We start from the raw sequence: 25532 nt of genomic DNA, 5'->3' as shown, positions 1-25532 counted from the left end.
CTGGAGGGAGGCAGAGGCAGAGACTGTGGGGAGGCTGGAGGGAGGCAGAGGCAGAGACTGGGGGGAGGCTGGAGGGAGGCAGAGGCAGAGACTGGGGGGAGGCTGGAGAGAGGCAGAGGCTGAGACTGGGGGGAGGCTGGAGGGAGGCAGAGGCAGAGACTGGGGGGAGGCTGGAGGGAGGCAGAGGCAGAGACTGGGGGGAGGCTGGAGGGAGGCAGAGGCAGAGACTGGGGGGAGGCTGGAGTGAGGCAGAGACTGGGGGGAGGCTGGAGGGAGGCAGAGGCAGAGACTGGGGGGAGGCTGGAGGGAGGCAGAGGCAGAGACTGGGGGGAGGCTGGAGGGAGGCAGAGGCAGAGACTGGGGGGAGTCTGGAGGGAGGCAGAGGCTGAGACTTGGGGGAGGCTGGAGGGAGGCAGAGGCTGGGACTGGGGGGAGGCTGGAAGGAGGCTGAGACTGGGGTGAGGCTGGAGGGAGGCTGAGACTGGGGTGAGGCTGGAGGGAGGCTGAGACTGGGGTGAGGCTGGAGGGAGGCTGAGACTGGAGGGAGGCTGGAGGGAGGCTGAGACTGGGGGGAGGCTGGAGGGAGGCTGAGACTGGGGGGAGGCTGGAGGGAGGCTGAGACTGGGGGGAGGCTGGAGGGAGGCAGAAGCTGAGACTGGAGGGAGGCTGAGACTGGGGGGAGGTTGGAGGGAGACTGAGGCTGAGACTGGGGGGAGGCTGGAGGGAGGCTGAGGCTGAGACTGGAGGGAGGCTGAGGCTGAGACTGGGGGGAGGCTGGAGGGAGGCTGAGGCTGAGACTGGAGGGAGGCTGAGACTTGAGGGAGGCTGAGGCTGAGACTGGAGGGAGGTTGGAGGGAGGCTGAGGCGGAGACTGGGGCAGGCTGAGGCTGGAGGGAGGCAAAGGCTGAGACTGGGGGAGAGAGGCTGATGCTGAGGGAAGATAGAGGCTGATGCTGGGGGAGAGAGGCTGATGCTGGGGGAGTGGGAGAGAGGGGCTAATGCTAGAGACAGAGGACAAGGGATGAGGGATAGGGCAATGACAAAATCGATTGGGTGGGGGGAGTGTAAGGACTCAGAATAAGAGGGGGCAGCATTGGGAGCTCATTGTGAAGAAGGGGCAGCATGTGTGGGATCAGTATGGAGTGGAGCAATGTAGGGGAGTCAATATCAAGAGTGGGGTAGTGTGTGTGTGTGGGGGTCTCAGCATAAGCGTTAGTGTGGTGGTCTTAGCATGAGTGGGGCAACATGAAGGTCTCATTATGGAAAAGAGGAAGGCAGCATTAGGAGCTCATGGAGAGGGACAGCATGCATGGGACATTGTGAGAAGGGGGCAGCATGCATGGGACACTGAGGAGGGGGCAGCATGCATGAGACATTGTGAGGAGGGGGCAGCATGCATGGGACATTGTGAGAAGGGGGCAGCATGCATGGGACACTGAGGAGGGGGCAGCATGCATGAGACATTGTGAGGAGGGGGCAGCATGCATGGGACATTGTGAGGAGGGAGCAGCATGCATGGGACACTGTGAGGAGGGAGCATCAAGCATGAGACATTGTGCTGAGGGAGCAGCATGCATGGGACATTGTGAGGCGGGAGCAGCATACATGAGACATTGTGAGGAGGGAGCAGCATGCATGGGATATTGTGAGGAGGGAGCAGCATGCATGGGACATTGTGAGGAGGGGCAGCATGCATGGGACATTGTGAAGAGGGGGCAGCATGCATGGGACATTGTGAGAAGAGAGCAGCATGCATGGGACATTGTGAGGAGGGGGCAGCATGCATGGGACATTGTGAGGAGGGGGCAGCATGCATGGGACATTGTGAGGAGGGAGCAGCATGCATGGGACATTGTGAAGAGGGCGCAGCATGCATGGGACATTGTGAGAAGGGAGCAGCATGCATGGGACATTGTGAGAAGAGAGCAGCATGCATGGGACACTGAGGAGGGAGCATCAAGCATGAGACATTGTGCTGAGGGAGCAGCATGCATGGGACATTGTGAGGCGGGAGCAGCATACATGAGACATTGTGAGGAGGGAGCAGCATGCATGAGACATTGTGAGGAGGGAGCAGCATTCATGGGATATTGTGAGGAGGGAGCAGCATGCATGGGACATTGTGAGGAGGGGCAGCATGCATGGGACATTGTGAGGAGGGAGCAGCATGCATGGGACATTGTGAAGAGGGGGCAGCATGCATGGGACATTGTGAGGAGGGGGCAGCATGCATGGGACATTGTGAGGAGGGGGCAGCATGCATGGGACACTGTGAGGAGGGGCAGCATGCATGGGACATTGTGAGGAGGGGGCAGCATGCATGGGACATTGTGAGGAGGGGGCAGCATGCATGGGACATTGTGAGGAGGGAGCAGCATGCATGGGACATTGTGAAGAGGGCGCAGCATGCATGGGACATTGTGAAGAGAGAGCAGCATGCATGGGACATTGTGAGGAGGGGGCAGCATGCATGGGACATTGTGAGGAGGGAGCAGCATGCATGGGACATTGTGAAGAGGGCGCAGCATGCATGGGACATTGTGAAGAGAGAGCAGCATGCATGGGACATTGTGAGGAGGGGGCAGCATGCATGGGACATTGTGAGGAGGGGGCAGCATGCATGGGACATTGTCCTCACATCATGCTGCTCCCTCCTCACAGTGTACAGATCATATTTCATAATCGAGGAAGGTGTGGTGCATATACAGTAGTTTATAAGGGAGGGCAGTGTGGTGTTTTAGTTTATTAGGGGCAGTGTCACAGTCACAGTATATAAGTGAGGACGGTGTGGTGGGAATATTTTATACTCATGCTATGTTTTGATGTGCCTGTGGTGATCCCCATTGGGGGGGGGTTCGTTTCTCATTGATACTTTTTAAAGTGTGCTACAGAGTAGATCTGCCTTAAACAGATGTCGTGTGCGAAAACTCAGTTTTACGTTGTCACTAAGGGGCGCGACCACTTAAAGTGCCTAGGGCAGCACGAAGGCAAAATACAGCCCTGCCTGTATGGGTGTCTGATATCACTATTTTGAAGCATATGAGCCACCTCCACTGCAGTGATTGTCACGCCAGAACTGATAGAGCCTATGATGAGCCGAATTGTTGATTCCAATATTTTGCCTGGACGTCCACCTCTTGGGTTTTCAGTGGATGGATAGACTTAATTTCGTATTCTTCCATCTGTCATGGCACTCACATGATGCAGTGCGGCAATTTTCTTGGCAGAGAGACGGCTATCGATGAGCTGGATGATGCCATTTCTCTTTTCTTGGGAAATTTTCTTCATGGCTGCTCCTTGATTAAAATCAGTGACCTTTTGCTTAGGAATCAACCTAATAACACAAGGAGCTATGAGGGAATGTGAAAACAGGTTGAAATTTGTAGTATACAGGAAGATAAAGATATTTCCACCACCAGGAGCAAAACAGTAACAACGCAGTGACATTACAAGAATCTGCATAACTAATCATATGCTAAATAGTTGCAAGTCAAATTTATATATGAGATAGCCAAGATGATGGTCTATAAAATGAAGGTAGTCTCACATTTGAAGCTCTAGTTGATAGTAAGATATGGAGCCTGAAACTAAAAAGTTCAAACAATTTTTACTCTTTGGTCGTCGGTGTATATGGGATCTGTGGGTCAACAAAATCAGATCAGCCAATGTGTTTCCAGTCTTTTATAGTTAGGAATATACAGTAATTGTTTTATACAAATTATGATGTATTGTGGTTTATAGGTCTCCTTAACCTCTCCTTAGCTCATTCATTAATTATGCTTTTTACAACTAAACGTGAACTGTATAACAAAAAAGTTTTGCCATCTAAAAGTGAAATGAATACATTTTGGTGCCTACTATTGTGATAGATATACAGTGTGTCCACCCATATCCTGTCCAACACCATTAACCTGAGAACGGCGGCAGCTATAGGCATAGAAGTGGTGTCTAGGTATAGTAAAGTAGCCATGCGCTACGCAATGAAACCACCTATAGCGCCACCTGGTGGAAAACAATGGAGTTAGCATTTTTATCTCGAAAACGGAATGAGATAGAGAAAAAAAAGTGAATTACAAAGCTGTAGGGCATCATCAATTCAATACGAATCGACACCTTGAATACAGAAATGGAAATTTGTGTACATGCTCCAAAAAACACCAAAATTCCAATAAAATATATTTGTTAGTCGCAGGAATTTCCACAATGAGTCTGCAGCATGTGAATTTACCCTTAACTAACCCAGCTCTATCCATTCTTCACACATTATATATCTACACAAGAGCAAATTACTCCATGAGCTACTGAGTGGCTTCTATTTACACAGAAAAACAGTATTCCTAATAAAGTGGAAAGTGAGTATGTATTACCCAGATGATACTGACGTTATCCAAGATTACATTCATGCAGAGTTATTGCAGAGGATTACCGCTTGATTTATGTCAGTATATTTAAATATTTACGTATAAACTCTAGGTGCAATATTTAAGTGACATTTCGTCTTTAACAAGTCTCGTACCGCATCATAAGCGTCTTGACTTAAGTTTCATAAAGAGCTGGGATGTACAATCAATTGTGAATAAATCACGATGGCTTACTTTGGCTTCTTGCTTGTTTTCTTAGCAAGATAAATTTGAGAACTGAGCACATTTTTCGGCTCGGTTCAGTCAAGTCCCTTCTCACTCCGCTTATAAATATTTGTGAAACATTTGAGTTGTGACTACAATTAAAGCAGAGGCTGTTATATGAGGGAGAGTTCTGTAAATGAGAAGCTTAGGGTTGTAAGAACGGTACTCTGCTCATCATCACACGACCATCCAGAATAACATATCATCAACAATTCACCAAGACACTACTTTTATCTTAAGGAGGCTATCCACATCTAAACGTCTTATTAAAGGTAATTAGCAGGTTTTACTAAATGATCTAAGATGTAGGCAAAGAGATCCTGAATCCAATGATGTATCACTTAGATTACTGGCTATAGCCGATCTGACTCAATCAGAACTTTTAGATTTAGCCATGTAGCAGAGCTGGGAGATCTGTTCTGCCGACACCAGGCTCTCAATAAAGATTGTACATTGAGAGTGAGGTGTCACTCAGGGGAGGGGTGTGCCGGACTGCCATGTGCATGCCTTTGTAGTCTAAGCAATGATAAGGGTGCTGTTGTTAAAACAAACATAACAAATAAACAACAGATTGGACCTTGACAAGACAGGCATCCCTGAATTCTCTGTGTTAACCCTTGCAGCATGCTGGCTTCAGCTTAGATAGCAAAAACCTGCTGACAGATTCCCTTTAACGAACCCAAGGAGGTGGCAAAAAAAAAACCCCATACTGTCTGGTCTGGCGCCACTGTCCTATTCTCAGTGCTGCATCAAACTTAGGGCCGTGACATCCACATCAAGTGGAGACATCATGTCAGCGCTGCAGCCAAAGTCCACTGGTCAGCTGCAGCATTCAAATTTTGTCAGAACCAAAAGGAACAGTGTGTTGGTGTGTTGTCCAGTAAGATCAGGTCTTCTTCCAGCCACCAGAATCCAGTATGGATCATCACAGTGATGTCACTTTCCTTGGCTCTGTGAAGGGCTCTTATAAAGGGCTGTAATCTACTAAATCTGCATGATGCACACAGTCCCCGACTGGAATAAGATTTGTGGCGAGGAGCATGTTATTCGGCAGAAACAAGGCCAATATTTCTACTGCGCGCATGCTTATTATAAGCCAACTAATGTATCTCTACATAGATATCCAATTAGGAGTATAAAGATGTGTTATTAGACTGACAGGGTCGAAAATAGGTAGCAAAACCTAACCCACATATTAGCTATTCAGCAGCTGCTGCCAATCAAAAAAACGCTACATTTCTGTAAATATACTTGCCTGTATTTCAAAAACTATACATCCAATCTGACAAATAAAGGTATATATAGAATCAGCATAATAGTGCAAGTATAGCACTGGCTCTAGTTTATATAGGAAAATCCTGGTTGGTTCACCTAAATGAGACTCACCAGCTGCACATGCTGAACCCATTTCCCGATTCTTTAGCAAAACACTGCAGGTGCCCTCCTAATAAAGATCTGCAGAGCTGGTACTAATATATATCTAATATATAAAGCTGAATGTGTGTATGTGTGTGGGTCCGGGATTGGCATCCATACCGTCGCAGCTACAGCCACAAAATTTTGCACACTCACACTTCTGGACCCCGAGAGCGTCATAGGCTATGTTTTGAAGGGAAATTTTAACCCCGCTCTTTACAATTATTCAACAAAAAACCTGCCTCCATTAAAGCAAATGGAGCTTGGAGCCACAGTGCAGCCAGAACTTCAGAAGAATGCGCGGCCACGCCCTTATGTGGAATGTTGGCGTGTCACAATGCAGCTAGGGAAAGAGACAGACAGAGCCACGCCCTTATATGGAATGTTGGCGTGTCACAATGCAGCCAGGGAAAGAGACAGACACAGACAGGGAAAGAGGCAGACACAGACAGGGAAAGAGTCAGACACAGACAGGGAAAGAAACAGACATAGACAGGGTAAGAGACAGACACAAAGAGACAGACACAGACAAAGAAACAGACTGACAGGGAAAGAGACAGACCGGGAAAGAGAAGGAAAGAGTCAGACAGGGAAAGAGACAGACAGGGAAAGTGACAGAGATAGATAGACAGACAGGGAAAGAGAAAGATAGACAGACAGGGAAAGAGATTGAGACAGACGGAGAAAGAGACAGACGGAGAAAGAGACAGAGACAGTCAGGGAAAGAGACAGACAAAGAGAGAGAGAGAGACACAGAGAGATATATACAGAGGGGGAGACAGAGAATGGGAGAGAAACAGAGAGACTGTTACTGTCCCGGGCAGTGCCGGGTGCTATGTTGTGAGGCGAAATTTTAACCCCGCGCGTTCCAATTTACCAATCAATTTTGCCCCTATCTACATAATGGGGAAAAAGTGAAACGAAAAGTGTTGGGGACAAATTGACAGCTGCCAGATGTGAACAAGGGGGACTTAAATAATGAGAGCGATGGCGCCAAAGAGTATATACCGTACAGTTGCTGAGGTGGGGCCCCGACATGGGATACTCACCACACTCGGGGATATGAACACACACACAAAATGCACCACACACTACCACGCACTTGAACACATATACCACCCTCAGCACACATCTCACCACACACACACCAACCTCGCCACATAATCGCCCTAAAACACACACAAGTCTGGTATTATCTTTCAAAAATAAAAAATCTGATTAATAAGCAGCCAAACTACAAGAACAACAAATGTACCACATAGGAAATGCGGCAGCTGTCAGTCACATGACCTGTCTATATGTGTATGTGTGAGCTAATATATACTGTCAGGGGGAGGGCTTTCTGTTGCCTGGAGATTTATCAGGCTGCCAATAGCAACCAATCACAGCTTAGCTTCTATTTTGCTACAGTCAATTAATCTGAGCTCTGATTGGTTAATATAGGCAACAATTTAATAATTACATTTCTATCTATTTCGTTTGTGGTGTTTGTGTGCAGAATACATTTTTGTTAATACATTCTATTTTGTTAACAGCAGTTATTAACCCGGGCGAAGCCGGGTAGTAGAGTACAGTAGAGTACAGACCAAAAGTTTGGACACACCTTCTCATTCAAAGAATTTTCTTTATTTTCATGACTCTGAAAATTGTAGATTCACATTGAAGGCATCAAAACTATGAATTAACACATGTGGAATGCAATACTTAACAAAACAGTGTGAAACTGAAAATATGTCTTATATTCTAGGTTCTTCAAAGTAGCTACCTTTTGCTTTGATTACTGCTTTGCACACTCTTGTGTGTTTGGGGTAATTGTCCTGTTGAAAAAGAAATGATGGTCCATCTTAACGCAAATAGGATGGAATAGCATGCCGCTGTAAGATGCTGTGGTAGCCATGCTGGTTCAGTATGCCTTCAATTTTGAATAAATCCCCAACACTGTCACCAGCAAAGCACCCCCACACCATCACACCTCTTCCTCTATGCTTCACGGTGGGAACAAGGCATGTAGAGTCCATCCGTTCACCTTTTCTGCGTCGCACAAAGACATGGTGGTTGGATTTAAAGATCTCAAATTTGGACTCATCAGACCAAAGCACAGATTTCTACTGATCTAATGTCCATTCCTTGTGTTCTTTAGCCCAAACAAGTCTCTTCTGCTTGTTGCCTGTCCATAGCAGTGGTTTCCTAGCAGCTATTTTACCATGAAGGCCTGCTGCACAAAGTCTCCTCTTAACAGTTGTTCTAGAGAGGAGTCTGCTGCTAGAACTTTGTGTGGCATTGACCTGGTCTCTATTCTGAGCTGCTGTTAACCTGTGATTTCTGAGGCTGGTGACTCGGATAAACTTATCCTCTGCAGCAGAGGTGATTCTTGGTCTTCCTTTCCTGGGGTGGTCCTCATGTGAGCCAGTTTCTTGTAGTGTTTGATGGTTTTTGCCATAGCACTTGTGGACACTTTCAAAGTTTTCCCAATTTTTTGGACTGACTGACCTTCATTTCTTAAAGTAATGATGGCCACTCATTTTTCTTTACTTAGAATTTGTATTATGGCAAGATAAAAGCAACTAACAGTCTATTCAGTAGGACTATCAGCTGTGTATCCACCAGACTGCTGCACAACACAACTGATGGTCCCAACCCCATTTATAAGGCAAGAAATTCCACTTATTAAACCTGACAGGGCACACTTGTGAAGTGAAAACCATTTCCGGTGACTACCTCTTGAGGCTCATCAATAGAATACCAAGAGTGTGCAAAGCAGTAATTAAAGCAAAAGGTGGCTACTTTGAAGAACCTAGAATATAAGTCATATTTTCAGTTGTTTCACACTTTTTTGTTAAGTATTTCATTCCACATGTGTTAATTCATATTTTTGATGCCTTCAATGTGAATCTACAATTTTCAGTTATGAAAATAAAGAAAACTCTTTGAATGAGAAGGTGTGTCCAAACTTTTTGGTCTGTACTGTATATTCACACTGTAAATATATGCTACAAAACTACACATTTTGATGCAATTTGCTGCTTGGGAGGCCACAAATAATATTTTGTATAACTTAATAATTTTATTCTATTACAAGCAAAATGCTGTTTGCTATGGTCTTTGGAGCAGACTCAGACTTGGAGATTGCATGTATTGTGATGATGTCCTTAGATATGAATTGAGAAGCATACAGTAAATGTGTATTTATCATTTTAATTGTTGCTTTGTATATTAGAAAATTAAATTAGAAATTTCCTGTTCCTTTGCTGATTAGGTAGGGTGCTGATTGTTAAGAATAAACAACTGTAGTAAAAAGTAGAGGAATAAAAAAAATGTACAGAGTTCACCCAGAACTGGACATATGGTAGTTCAGATGAAAGACAACATCACAAGACATATCCATGTCTGTCCATCTAGTGTTCATCCTGTGCTATCCGGCACAGTGCCTGAGCGTGCCATCACTGTACTGCATTCTTCAAAAAGTTCAGTGAACCCTATATTCCTTGCTACTTGACCTGCATTTACCTCTGCTGAGCTTCCGAGGCTCTTGGTCTCAGCTCTTCTAAAACTCTAATTTTATGTTACAAAATTTGACATCAATGACATTTTTCTTTACAAACTCTCTGATTTGTCAGTTTTATACTATATTATACTGAGAGACACGTTAAAGTTCCTGGAGCGACAACCTGTACAATAGACATCAGACAGCTATAACAGCTTCCTTTAGACTTATGATGGAACCGTAATCCATTGTCATGAAATATAATATTCCCCACTTGCCTGCAAGCTTTTTACTGGAAAACATATGCTATTCAAGTCATAAGACTGTAAAAGGAATGATATTTTCCTGTTATTTTTACATACACTATATCACTCAAGTGAGCACACTTCTCACATTTTTGTAACTATATTTTTATGTCTTGTTATGGGACAACACTGAAGAAAAGACATTTTGATACAATGTAAAGTAGTCAATGTGCAGCTTGTATAATTGTGTAATTTTGGTGTCCTCTAAATAACATGAAACAAAGCCCTTATTGTCAAAACCGCTGGCAAAAAAGGGAGTACACCCCTAAGAGAAAATGGTCAAATCGTGTTCAAAGTGTCAATTTCAATTTCTGTGGCCACCATTATTTTCAAGCACTGCCTTAAAGGGGTGGTTCACCCATATTTTTTATTGTCTAGTTCGATATTATATTGAGAAACAATGTTTCTCTCAAATACCTTGTGTTGGCAATAGTGCCTGTGAGAGGCGCTATTACAGACCGCTGTTCCCGCTCCAGTGACGTCACTGTCAAGTGCTGCACACGTCACATCCGTGCAGCCGGCTGCATTCTTCCAGACTCACTGAGCTGTGGGCGGTGTTTCACCGTTGTCACAGCCCATCTGCTCCCCCCTCCCTCACAGCAGAACGCTGAAAGCAAGAGACGCGACGCTCTGTGCTGTGAGACTGTGGACAAAAAGAGCAAATAGAGTCTTAGGCTATGTGCGCACTAGAAAAGTGATTTTTCTCAAGAAAATTTCTTGAGAAACTTCTGGGAGTTGAAGATTACCGCACCTACGGTAAAAAAACGCACCAAAACTGCGGGAAAAACGCATGCATTTTTGCCACGGTTTTTCCGCAGGTTGGTCCCTGCGGTTTTTTTATGCTGAACTGTAATAAATAATATAGATAATAGATAGATAATAATCGATAGACAGATAATGGATAGAGGGAAAGATGGATAGATGAATAGATAGATGAGAAAGACCTATATAATGTCCCACCCCCCTGCATATTCTAAGCTGGCACCCTTTAGTGGCTTTCATGTGGCACTAAAGGGTGCCTAGCCTTGTAATTAGCCAAAAAATAAATAAATAATTAAAAAAAAATGACGTGAGGTCCCCCCTTCTTTTGTAGCCAGCTAGGGTAAAGCAGATGGCTGCAGCCTGCAGACCACAGCTGGCAGCTTCACCTTGGCTGGTAATCCAAAACAGAGGGCACCCCACGCTGTTATCTTACATTAAATAAATAATTTAAAACAAAAAACGTGGGGTCCCCCCAAATTGGATCACCAGCCAAGGTAAAGCGGACAGCTGGGGTCTGATATTCTCAGACTAGGGAGGTCCACTGTTATTGGACACTCCCCAGCCTAAAAATAGCAGGCTGCAGCCGCCCCAGAAGTGGCACATCCATTAGATGTGCCAATCCTGGCGCTTCGCCCCAACTCATCCCGTTGCCCTGGTGCGGTGGCAAACGGGGTAATATATGGGGTTGATGCCAGATATGTAATGTCACCTGGCATCAAGCCCTGGGGTTAGTGATGTCACGGCATCTATCAGATACCCGACATCACCAACCCAGTCAGTAAGAAATAAAAAATAGACAACAAAAAAAGTTTTATTTGAAAAAACACTCCCCAAAACATTCCCTCTTTCACCAATTTATTGACAAGAACAATCAAATCCGGGTCCGGTTTAATCCAATAAGGGGGTCCCACGGCGATCCATACCATAGTCACTGTCCCAGTCAATGAAGAACAGAATGTTCCCCATTGGCTGGGAGAGCAATGCAGTGACCTGAGCTAACATCAATAGGTCAGCCCAGGTCACTGCAGGGGATGCCGAGTGCTGCCATCGGGAGGTTAGCAGAGATCATTACCTGCTGTGATGATCTCCTGCAGTCCTGCCATCAGCGCTGTCACTGCCTTCTATGCCCGCCGCGTTCTCAGCAATATCGCGAGAGCCCGTGACGTCACCGCTAGTGACAGTCTCGGGCCGCGGGCATAGACGGCAGTGACAGCGGTGACATCAGGAGGCAGGAGATCGTCACAGCAGGTAGTGATCTCATCTCACCTCCTGATAGCAGCGCTCGGCATCCCCGCGGCTGTACGCATTGCAGGGTGACAAGCTGCTAATACTGCGGGCAGACACTGACACTGCAGTGCAGGCAGCCGCGGGGCCGGAGTGGGACACAGACTGCACGGGCACCTGGAGGTCACACGGAAGCGCTTCTGTGCGGCGTCCAGGAAGTGTGACGTGTGTTTACTCTGCTTCGCTTCCTCTTCTGTCATAATGACATCACTTCCTGCAAAACTGCAGGCAGAGATGAACATTACCGCAGGTAAATCGCGGCTATACCGAGGGTATACCGCACATTTGCTACCTGCGGTATACCCCCGGTATTTCGCGATTAAATTACAGTGAATGGAGTGAAATACCGGGGGTATACCGCAGGTACCTGCGGAAAAGAAGTGACATGCACATTTTCTCAAGAAATTTTCTCAAGAAAATCTTCAGAAAGAATTTTCTTGAGAAAAAAACGCAGTGTACGCACAGCTATTTTTTTCCCATAGGTTTTGCTGGGAAATGTCTGCAGAAAGATCACAAGCATTTCTCAAGAAATGTCCGCAGCACAACCGCGGGTAAAAACGCCTAGTGCGCACAGGGCCTTAACTGGTAAACAGCATAAGAGGGGTTAATGGAAAAACTCACCTATAGGGGTTGTGCCAGTCACAACTAACACAGAGCTGGTGGATGTTAGAGATCTTGTGCTCCTCCACCTTCCATTTGAGAATACCCCAAAGACACCCAACAGGGTTTAGGTCTAGCACCTTTACCCACAGTTTCTTTAGCAAGGCAGTGAATGCCTTGAGGTGTTTTTGGGGTCTTTATCAAGTTGGAACACTGTCCTGTGGCCCAATTTTCAAAGAGAGGGGATCATGCTCTGCTTCAGTATGTCACAGTACATGTTGGCATTCATGGTTCACTTAATGAACTGTAGCTCCCCTACAGCCGGAAGCACTCATGCAGCCTCAAACCATGACACTCCCACCACCATGCTTGGCTGTAGGTAAGACACTTGTCTTTGAAGTCCTAACTTGGTTGCTGCCACACATGCTTGACACCATCTGAACCATATACATTTTTCTTGGTTTTGTCAGACCACAATACATGGTTCCAGTAATCCATGTCCTTAGTCTGTTTGCCTTCAGCAAACTGTTTGCGTGCTTTCTTGTACATCATCTTTAGAAGAGGCTTCCTTCTGGGACAACAGCTATGCAGACCAATTTGATGCAGTGTGCAGCGTATGATCTGAGCACTAACAGGCTGACACCCCGCCCCTGTAACCGAAGCAGCAATACTGGCAGCACTGATATGTCTATTGTGAAAAGACAACCCTTTTATATGATGCTGCACTCAACTCCTCTGGTTAACCATGGCGAAGCCTGTTTTGAGTGGTACCTGTTTTGTTAAACTGCTGTATGGTTTTGGCCACCATGATACAGCTCAGTTTCAGGGTGTTGGCAATCTTCTTATAGCCTAGGGCGACCATCTTTATGTACAGCAACAATTCTTTTTTCAGATCCTCAGAGAATTCTTTGCCATGAGGTGCTTTCCAGTTGAACTTCCAGTGACTTGCATGAGTGTGTGAGTGATAACACCAAATTTACCACATCTGCTCCCCATTCACACCTGAGACCTTGTAACACTAATGAGTGACATGACATTGGGGAGGAAGCATGGTTAATTGGGCACAATTTGGTGATTTTCACTTAGGGGTGTACTCACTTTTTTTGCCAGCAATTTAGACATTAATAGCTGGGTGTAGAGTTATTTATAGGGCACCAAATTTATAGTTATACAAGCTGTACACTGACTTCTTTATACTGTAAAGTGTCATATCTTCAGTGTTGTCCCATGAAAAGATATAATAAAATATTTACAAAAATGTGAGGGGGTGTACTCACGTTTGTGAGGGGAGCACTCAGTTTTGTGGGGGGTGTACTCACTTTTGTGCTATACTGTATATTCATTAAGAGAGAACACACGCTTTAACACACGCACAGTACAAGGCGTCACTGTGTCACCTTCTGCTGCGCTGCATGCCGCAGTTATCCGGAATGTTTGCACTAGTAGACACAATTTTTTACATGAACTGAAAAGAGTCAAATACATGAGAAGTATTAGATTACACTGAGGATAAATAGCATTTGTAAATACACATTAAGCTGTGAAGAGAATTACATCTCCAGTACATTTTTAATATATTATTTATTAGTTTTTGGAATATGTAGGTTAACGGAAGAATCTACCTTGTTAAGATTATTAAGTTTCAAAAAGAATTCCAATGAAAGGTTTGAGGGAAGCCTAAGGCCACCCCAGCTCTTTTACAGCCATCAACCATTCTGACAACCTTCATAAACCTCACTGCATGGCATCAGATTTACATTAGACGACTGCAGTGTCCTCTGTATGAGCAGCTTTCCATATCTACAGTAAATATCTTCACATATTTACAGTATATTAAGCAGAAATATTAGGTTAGTGTAAAACATTAATTCTCAAGGCAAATCAACTAAGCTTTGTTTTCTGCAACTGTGATTTTTTTCAAGACATTCCGTTATCTCCCTTCTATCTAACAGAGTGAAAGCTGGAGCCAGCAGAGACGAGGTTAACGGAGATTAAAATATAAGTCTGCTTTCCTTCACAGCTTTGGCACAAAGTGCTTTAGTGCCCTACAAAACAGCAAGCAGACAAAAATAGCAAAGTTAAATAAAACCTAATGTTGTTCTTCAGCCTTGATAACTGCCAGAAGGCAGAATTAATTTTGGAGGACAGTAAGGAGTTAATAGCAATGCTAGAACCATATGGCTGCAGTCAGCACCATGGAGAGATCCTGCAGTAACTGAGACACTAGATACTTGTATTATAGGTTATGTATTCAATATAATATATGTAGAAGGTTTATATTACTAGATCAAAATACTTTTATGTTATTTACATACATAGCTGAAACACTAAAGGCATCTATCTATCTATCTACACTTCACAAAAGAAGGCATTATTCCAGGCAGCAAGTCCAAGGAAGCAAAAAATTTATATTTATTTAACCAAAAAAGCAAGTATGATTTCTATTAACCAAAATACCTCTCTAAACCAAAGCCACTTCTCTTATTTCCCATTTTTTCCCCTCCCTGTATAATATTTTGCCCATATATATATATATATATATATATATATATCAATTATTTCATCAAAAGAATTTGTCTTAGACACAACATATCGATGACTTATTCATAGGATAGATATAGCAAATCGGTGAAGGGGGGGGGGGCGACACCAGCACCCTAATAGTTAGCTGTTTAGGCCACTGGATGAACACACATTGGAGCTGCTTAGCCCCTTTCAGTGTATTGGAGACAGTCAGGTACTGCACAACGGCACCGTTGAAAAGAATGGGAGCAGTTATGAACTACCTGTCAGCTACTTCTATGCATTGAATGAAAAAAACATTGGTTTGCACTTGGACCAATGTTATGCTATGGGGCTGTATCTGATTTTTTCCTCTGCCCCAGTACAATGCAGTCACATGACAAGACTTTGCATGTAATGCCCATACTGGCGTCCCAGCGCTGTCCTGCCCCCCTCTCCTGGAGGGGACACCGGCACTCTCAGCTTTCCGGCCATCCAGCAGTGTCTGCTCCATCTCCGATCTATGTTGCTGTCCCCCAGGGCCTGTGCACACTGCATGGGGCTGGGTTCTATAAAAATATCCCAATCTATGATAATCCCCCAAAGTACCATCAAATACATTATCAGCAAATGGAAAGAACATGGCCCCACAACAAACCTGCCAAGAGATGGGCTCCAACCAAAACTCTCAGCTCCGGCAAGGAGGACATTATTCAGAGAGACAGCACAGAGACCAAAGGTAACCCTGAAGGAGCTGCAGAGTTCCCAGAGACTGGAGTATCTGTCCATACAACTACTTTAAAGCCAGCTTTACACACTGCAATGTATCTTACAATGTGTCGGCGGGGTCACGCCGTAAGTGACGCACATCCGGCATCGTAAGGTACATTGCAGTGTGTGACAGGTACGTGCGATTGCGATTGAACGTTAAAACGTTCATCGCATGCACGTCGTTCATTCCTCATGGATTGAACGTCAGATTGTTCATCGTACCCGGGGTAGCACACATCGCAGTGTGTGACACCCCGGGAACGTTGAACAGATCTTACCTGCGTCCTGCGGCTCCCGGCCCACAATGCGGAAGGAAGGAGGTGGGCGGGGAGTTTACGTCCCGCTCAGCTCCGCCCCTCCGCATCTATTGGCCGGCTGCCGCGTGACGTCGATTTGACTCCGAACGTCCCTCCCACTCCAGGAAGTGGACGTTCGCCGCCCACATCGAGGTCGTATGGACGGGTAAGTACGTGTGACGGGGGTTAATCGTTTGTGCGGCACGTTCAACAAATTGAACATGTCGCACATACGATGGGGGCGTTGCAAATTGCATACGATATCGTATGCGAAATTGCAACGTGTAAAGCAGGCTTTAGTCGTACACTCCATAGACCTCGCCTTTATGGAAGAGTGGCCAGAAAAAAGTTTTTACTTACAGCCAAATAAAGGTTCATTTGGAGGTTCTACAAAGTACTGACTTTAGGGGGGTTATGCACACTGAAGTTTTCAGTTATGTTGTACTATTTGTTGCTTGCTTCACAATAAAAAGAAAAAATTTTTCACAGTTGTAGGCATGTTCTTTACATGAACTGATGCAAACCCTCAAAAATAACCAATGAAATTCCAGGTTGTGAAGTAGCAAAACATCAAAAATGCCATTCTGGTATATATGTCCCCCATTTGGAACCCTTCCTGATTATGTCCCCTATCATGTGCCCCTGCCTGGTATATATGTTTCCCATCCTGGACCCCTTCCAGATGTACAGTATATACCAGATATCCTAAGTCCCTTCCTGGTATATACTGTATGCCCCAACTTTGGGTCCATCCTGGTATATGTGTAACCTCCTGGTATATATATCTCCCCCATCCTGGGCTCGTTCCTGTATATGTTTGTCATCCTGCCTCTAAAACATTAAACAAAAAAAAAAAAAAAAGCAAAAATAAAACATTCTTTTCACCTTCCTCCGCTAACATGACATATGGCATCCTCTTTCGTAGCCGGCACAGAGGCTTGCAGCTGACATCGGCGTGCCTGCTATGGCATCGCATGACATCACTGCCAATGCTAGCTGCTGGTCTCTGAATGGCTGTTAGCATGTATTGCAGTGCTGGGAACCCATGAGTTATGTGCTGCAATACACTTCAGCTGAATGTGCATCCTTGGACACTCATCCAGCTGCAGTAGGTGCTAGGGTTGACAGGCCCCCTTTACCCCATTACACTCTATGCAACTTCAATCATTATGTCCCCTGCTTTTACAGATGCAGCAATACCAAATCTGCCTGTTTTTACAATATCTTTATTTGGGAAAGGGGCGTATAAAGGATTAACAGCAGCGATTGGAGCTAGCTCTGGTCATTGTTGATAAAGGCAGGTGCTGGCTGTATAACATGTCTAGTACATGTCAACTCAATGCACCCGCTCCAAGATATAATAAATTTGAATAACTGAAAGACCATAAATGTTAAAGGCCCTCCTAACTAGAACAAAAACCTACAAAATTTCAGGAATAACAGCCAAGATAAATAAAAGAAGTCTTTATTCAACAAATGTTTTTAAAAATATTGATTAAAAGGAGAATGTCAGACAAGGTGAAAAGCACACGGGAAGTATTCAAAGAAATACATAGATAAAAATAGCTGCAGCGATTGGTTGTAATAGAGAGTAACAAGCATAGCAAATAGACTGCAAAAATACCAAAAACAAAGAAATCAGTAGTTGATGTAGGTAAAAAAATGGATCAGATCACCATAAATACCAGTGACAAAATTCATACTGGGATCAGAGAGATGTATTTTTGTAGTCTATTAATTTGTGATAAGGCAAGAAGGGGCCAATATTTCAAGATCTTGATAATACTGATCATATTATGCAAAACTTTGCATTTGTTCCCATTAAACCTTTTGACTTCAGCAACTGTAGTGTAAGGCTGAGGCCACACGGGGTTATGTGCGAGTCCTCGCATGACACTCGGCTCACGCTCGCAGTGGGAGCCGAGTGTCATGCGACTGTGGTCCGACCGTACGATCAGACCACAGCTGCAGAGGGGAGGGCCGGCGCTGCGGAGGGGAGGGAAAGATTTATCTCCCTCTCTCCTCCATTGCCGGCTATTGCGATTCTCGCACTGCACTCGCATTACACCGGTGTAACGCAAGTGCAATGTCATGTTTCTTTCGCCCCATAGACTTGAATGGGTGCGAGTGAAACAGGATCACATTACACTCGCAGCATGCTGTGACTATTTTCTCGGTCCGATTAGGGCTGAGAAAATATCGCTCTTGGGTGCTGCCCCATAAAGTAATATTGGTTCGAGTGGAATGCGATTTTTCTCGCCGTGTGTCCTAGGCCTTAGGGAGCAACTTGTGCACAGCCAACACATTCCTACAAATGTCCAGTCTGTACAAGCTAATGAATTGTTTCACATATGTTTGCTGCATTTATTCCATTAGTTTTTGTGTGTGAAAGAAAATGCAGCGTTTAAGGTAGTAGATAAACAAATTAGATTTCTAAAATCTCATTCACACAGTGGGTATTTTTTCTTGCATTTTTTTAGCTGCTGTTATTGTTGTTTTTTTTTAAATGCAGAATGTCAATTTTATCAACAATGAGAGCAGAGAAAACTGCATAATGTACACAGCATCTTAAGTGTATTCAGTGCAGCAAAAAAACACTGCAAAAAAGCACATACAAATTTACCCTAAGTTTTATAAACAGATAGAACTTTAAGTGGATTTCCAGGATTTTACAAAAAGTTGTGAAAGAATACAGAATGCTATAAAATAAACAAATAACCAATACATACCTGCTGATTTGCACAATGCTCCAGTGGTCCACACTGAATCGGCAGTGATAACCAGCCATTCACCGATATCAGTGGTGACATTTCTATGAATGGTTCATGGCTCTAGGGTCTCTCATGAATAATGATGGAGACGTCATTACAACAAAACCAATGCAAACAACCAGAGTGACAACTGCAGGTGCGATTTAAACCAAGGACCCCAGCACTGTTTTCTCTCTGCATTTGGGGAGTTGTTCTAAGGACCAGTGTGGGTAATTTTCCTTAGGGGTACTTTGCATGCTGCGACATCGCGAGCCGATGATAGCGATGCCGAGCGTGATAGTACCCGCCCCCGTCGCACATGCGATATCTTGTGATAGCTGCCGTAGCGAACACACAGCGATGTGTGCTGCCGCAGGAACGAGGAACATCGTATCTCCTATTGGTGCGACATTATGGAAATGAACGACGTGACACAGATCAGCAAATTTTCACGCTTCTGTGCTCGTTCATCATCGCACCTAGGATTTACACGTTGCGATGTCGCTACCGGCGCCGGATATGCGTCACTTCAGATTTGACTCTGACGATATCGCAGTAGTGATGTCGCAACGTGCAAAGTACCCCTTAGTATTGTTCTACTGGGTGGAGTCTTCGGATTTTTTTTTCTTGATGCTGCGTTAAATACTCTGGGGAATTATGTCAATATTCTGTGGTATATTCTTCAAGAGACTCAGTAAAGTTTGGTTCTTCACTGGTCCGCCATCCCTGCATGCTCTCCATCATACATGCGGTCACATGCACTATGCGTAATCTACAAGAGGGAATATGGAATATTTGACTCATAATTTCCATGTCAATATACCTGTGATTTTACAATTCTAGCCTGGGCAGATCCTTGGTGAGATCTAAATTATACAAATTGGGGTCTTTTTTGCATGGCATAAACATATAAAAAAGGGCAGTAACCGGAATAGGGAAGAGTCATACAATATTTTATTGGTAAATGTCTATGTGGCATAAGGTGTAACTATAGGGCTGTGGTCAGATGGCTGTAGATTCTCTTATGCGAGAGTTGGGCCGGTTACGCTAATGACACTCTGATCACAGTATCAGCTTAGTGTGATCTGATTCTCTCGGATAACAGAATCAGAGCACTGTCTGGAGAAGAACAAAAGTTCTCCATCTTTTCCATTCTATGAGTCTGCGGAAATAAGACTTCACTTGGATGCCATCTGAGCGCAGTCCAATGATTTCCATGCACCCATACACTTGAATGGGTGTGCGATGTCTGATTTGCGCTGCCACTCACAGCATGCTGCACTTCTTTTCTAATGCTAAGTCGGCACTAGAAAAACGTACAGATCTGCACTGCCCAATAGGGACATAGGTCCTGACAGATAAAACATCGAATAGTACTTGGCTGAGTTATACACTTGTGTCAGCGCAGCCTTAAGGCCCCGTTACATGCAACGACGTATCTAACAATATATCGCCAGGGTCATGGATTCCGTGATGCACATCCGGCGTCGTTAGCGACGTCGTTGTGTGTAACAGCTCCGAGCGAGTGTTAGTGATCAAAAATACTCACCTTATCGCTGATCGTTGACACGTCGTTCATTTTCATAAAATTGTTGATGTTGCTGGACGCTGGTTGTTCGTCGTTCCTGCGGCAGCACACATCGCTACGTGTGACACCGCAGGAACGAGGAACAACTTCGTACCTGCGGCCACCCGCAATGACGAAGGAAGGAGGTGGGTGGGATGTTACACTCGCTCATCTCCACCCCTCAGTTTCTATTGGGCGGCCGCTTAGTGATGCCGCTGTGACGCCAAACAAATCGCCCCCTTAGAAAGGGGGCGCTTCACCAGCCACAGCAACGTCGCTAGGCAGGTAAGTCCCGTGTGATGGCTCCAAACGATATTGTGCACCACGGGCAGCAATGTCCCCGTGACGCATAAATGATGGGGGCGGGTGCTTTCACCAGCGATATTCCTAGCGATGTCGCTGTGTGTAAAGCCCCCATTAAACTTTTACATTACGTCTATAAGGGAAATCATGTTCTGTACGGGCACTTGTTCTACTTTCTTCCACGCAGTGAAACGTCTGGCCTAACACCTGCATTCTTACAATTCAACGCTATTATAATGTGGCCTGAACAATCTGGGTCACTGCATATTTTTTGTGTGAAAAACATTACAATTTAGACAAAGCAATCCACTGTTTCAGCACTAGGTGCAAGGTTAGCCCCAGATTTCTCCAGACAAAAAAACTGATATCTTCTTTGCAGTCTTTCCCCATGTAACACAAGTAGGGCTTCTATAATCTCTTCTCATTGTGAGAAGAGACTTTGGCTAGAACTTTAAAAAGTGTAGTTTACAATCGGCCAATCAACGTATGACCTGTCTCAGAAAAGGGAAGCTCAAGTGAACAAAAGGTCTGGAACATAGCAGATCATTATACACTGGAAGAGGCTCATTCAGATGCCGCAGTGCTTGCTATACATAATGATGAACGCACTATATAGCTTCTCTCAAGGACTCTGCATTTGACTCGCTTCAATAATGGCAGATAAATAGTGGCCATTTCACAAAGAAACCTTGTTACATTTAAGAGGAGCTGCATAACAATCTCAGTGTTTCTCAAGATATCTGCATTAACGTTCAGTGACAGATTCAATATTACCCCTAAAGGGTATTGTCAGACACTGCGGGCTTATGTGCTAATGATCAGAACCAACTGATGTGTATAATTGTTGCTGATGGCAATAAATGTACAGGGGCCTTTTGAAATCAATGGGTTACACCAAAGTTCTGAAAACCTGAGAATACCATACATAACAGTGATATATTCAAGAATTTACTATTGTAATTACTTGTTAGGAAATCTTTTACACCTCCTTGAAAAATGTATTCTACATGTGCTGTGCTTAATGCTCATTGCCCACATGTGTTGGGAGGTTACACTGAAATAAGTAGTAGTGAATGAAGACCAGGAAAGTTAATAGCCAATATGTGGAAGCACTGGTGGTAAGGTCCCCAGCTTAAATCACTTACCTCTTATCTAATATATGTTAAATTACAGTTTCTCCGAAAATAAGACACTGTCTTATAATATTTTTTGCCCCAAAAAAATGTGCTGGGGCATATTTTCGGCGTAGGGCTTATTCTTTGGGAAATACGGTTGTGGGAAAATTTACCCCCAAAAACCAGACTCCCCTTCCCAGGACAACCATACTTACCAGACCCCGGACGTCTGCGTGGCTCTCAGGTTCTCCTGCGACTTTCAGCGAGCGCTCCCAGCAGGTATGCTCCACACAATACTCCCCTGCTTCTGACCAACACAGTTACACACATCAGATCGCACACACACTCAGCAAATCCAGCGATACCAACTGCTTCCAGCAGAGGAAGATGGGATGCAATTCTGTTGAGCGTGAGGACCTGCGGTGGAATGAATAGAGGACCTGCGGTGGAGCGCACTGATGTGTTCCACTGCAGGTTCTCGCACTCCAATGCATTGCGTCCCATCTTCCCCTGCCGGCCAGAAGCAATCGGTATCGCCGAATATGGTGAGTGTGTGTGATTTCATGTGTGTGTGCGAACTGGTGTGTGTTTGGGTGTGCAGTCTGATGTGTGCGGGGGGGCGTTCCACTGCAGGTCCTCCCAATCGGCGTATGGGGAGTATGATTGCGGGGGTCTTCTTTCTTTTGGGGGTGTCTGCTTTCTATAATGAAGTGTGCTTCAGTATTCTTTAACTTTTTTAGCTGAATGGACACTTCATTATTGCACTGCAACTAGTACTTATTTTCCGGGTAGGGCTACGGTAATATTCAAGCCTTACGATGAAAATGCTGAAAATTCCAGCTAGGCCTTATTTTTGGCGTAGGGCTTATTTTTGGAAAAACACAGTACCTAGGAATCAAACTGACTGCTAGTACCTTATCCCCCCAAAATCTACAAAAAAAGCAAAAATCAATGTCAGCGTCAAAGACTAAAAACGAGCTACAACAAGAATTCTGGAAAATATCTAGGAAAAGGGGGTTATATTTAAATTTTATAAAATAAAAAAAAAATTGATGTCCCATGTCCAGCACAGGGTGAACATGTCCTGCCAATCATTGGTAGAACATACCACATAAACGCAAACTGTACTTATCTATAATGCAAACTGGGAAACAAGAATTTTGGTTTGATGTGTTGTGTTGTGTTGTGTGTGTAACATGTGTGTGTTGACTACTCTTAAGCTGTAATTAATTACTTATTAAGAACGTTCCTTTCATAATAATCTTCCAGTGCAAACAGGCTGCCGACCACTCGATGACCGATCCAAACTATTGTCCAACAGGTGAATTTATTTTTTCCGCAGTGCAAAAAAAAATCATTGTTTTGGCAGTATATCCACCCTATCTAAACAGGACTCGTACTGCCGAGAACCACGGCAGCCTATGTATGCTCAGCGATCTACAACAGATTACTCAGTGAGCATCATTTACTGCCTCCTGCCTGATTAGAAAGGCTATTAAACAACAAAGGTTTACTGATCTATCGTTGTTTAGTGCCGCCAGTTAGTCCGTGTAAATGGACCCGAATACCTTGATTTAGCGTTCACTGACATCTGTGTATCTGTATCTGTGTATACCTAATGAAATCCGATACAAAATAGGATTGCCCTTGCGCCAATGTTAATCAATGAGTCAGTGCTAATCTGCGAGTTTTCCAACCTGAGGAAGAAAATTGCAGCGTGCTACGTCTAGCCAAGTAAAACAGCCAAGACTCGCCAGCTCTTCTTTTAGCTGTAGATGACAAAGGAAAGCACCCACTTGCTGAAAATCCAGTTTACTTTTCGATTCCTGGCCTTTTTTATATTAAATATATGCTATGTAAATAAATATATTTCCAAAGTGTAATTGACATTAATTTCTCACCAGATGTTGGTAACGACCCATACAATCTACACCGGCAAAGAAATCAAATCACAAACATCCACAAATGTAGTGATGTGTAATAATGAGAAATGACACAGAAAAAGTATTGAATACACTTATTGGAATCTAAGTAATACTTCATTCACATTCACATTCACATACAGCCTTTGTTGGTTATGACAGCTTCTGTATGGAGAAGCTAGTCATATGTCAATTTATGCTTGTGGCAATGCGAGTTTTCTCTGAGGAGAACAAAGTGTAAATCCGCTGCGCCCAGAATCCTGATCGTGGGAACAGACACTGCGCTCTCCTGCGGACAACACTAGCATCCCTGCAGAAAGAATGACACTGCATCTAGAATGTAGAGTCTTCTGACTTGTGGGCACATACCTTAAAATGTTCTGAATTTGGTTCCCACAAAATCAAATCGTGGATACAACACTTATCACAGTATATATAGAACATCATGATGATTTTCTGAGATTTGCAATGTGTGAAGCAAAATCTCCCCTTTTAGAGACAAAGCCGTTACCGCACATCTTAGTGTTGTCTCGAGCTTTATCACATCCTGCTATTTAGGGCTGTTTATGTCTGCTGTGTTAAGTGGCACCTCTAACATTTGAATAGTTTACATGTCCTTCATTTCATTTATAATGATTTCTGAAACATACGTAATTACCACTCAGTCTAAAAATTAGGACTTTAAACAACCATTAGAAATGGGAAACATACTGTATGAATCCAATAGAACTTGCCCAGAAACATGCCAGCTGTAGGGCTATTTCAGGCGATGTTTGCTGTGAATAGATCAGTGTCCCTGCAAACAATCTGTAATTATGGAAAATGCTACTTTTAGCTGTGGATGACAATGGAAAGTACCCACTTGCTGAAATCCAGTTTATTTTTTTTTATTTTTCGATTTCTTGCTTTATTTATATTATATATACACTCTGTATAATATACAGGGGTTAAAAATAAGTATTGAAAACGTCACCAATTTTCTAAGTAAATATATTGTCAAATTTGCTATTGACATGAATTTATCCCCAGATGTTGATAACGACCCATCCAATACACACACGCAAAGAAATCAAACCACAAATGTCATTAAACTTAGTCATGCGTAATAATGAGAAATGACACATGGAAAAAGTATTGAACACACTTGCTGGAATTTAAGTAATACTGCTAAAGCCTTTGTGGTGATGGCAGCTTCTATATGGAGAAACTAGTCGCATGCATTGCTCAGGTGGGATTTTGGTCCATTCTTCCACACTAACACTGTGTAATCCTGAAGGTTCCGTGGACTCCTATAAACTCTGAGTTTTAGTTTCTTTCATACTTTCTTTATTGGATTCAGGTAAGGTGATTGGCTGGGCCATTCCAGTAACTATAGTTTCCTTGGCAGTGTGTTTGGGATCATTATCGTGCTGAAATGGCCACCCTCATTTCATCTGCATCATCCTGGTAGATGGCAACAGATTTTTATCACGAATGTCTCAGTACATTTGTTTATTCATTATTACTTCAATTAAATGTTTACCAGTACTGTTTGCTGAAAAACAGCCACACACTATTATGTTCCCAACTCAAACCTTCACTTTTGGTATGGTGTTTTGGGGCTGATATGTAGTGGATTTTGGCCTTAGTCTCATCTGACCAGACTATATTCTCCCAGTATTTCACATGCTTGTCTAAATGTTTTTGAGCAAATTTTAAATGTGCTTGAACATGCTTTTAGTTCTGCAATGGAGTCTTGCGTGCAGACAGGTGTCATAGGTGTGTCACAGGTGACCTACAGTCATGTGATTTCTGGCAATAGAAGGTCACAGCATTTGGTTGGGAAAAATG

The sequence above is a fragment of the Anomaloglossus baeobatrachus genome, chromosome 7, assembly GCF_048569485.1.
Source record: "Anomaloglossus baeobatrachus isolate aAnoBae1 chromosome 7, aAnoBae1.hap1, whole genome shotgun sequence".
In the NCBI taxonomy this organism is placed as follows: domain Eukaryota; kingdom Metazoa; phylum Chordata; class Amphibia; order Anura; family Aromobatidae; genus Anomaloglossus; species Anomaloglossus baeobatrachus.
The sequence above is the reverse complement of the archived record's forward strand: the minus strand, read 5'-3'. Positions refer to the sequence as shown.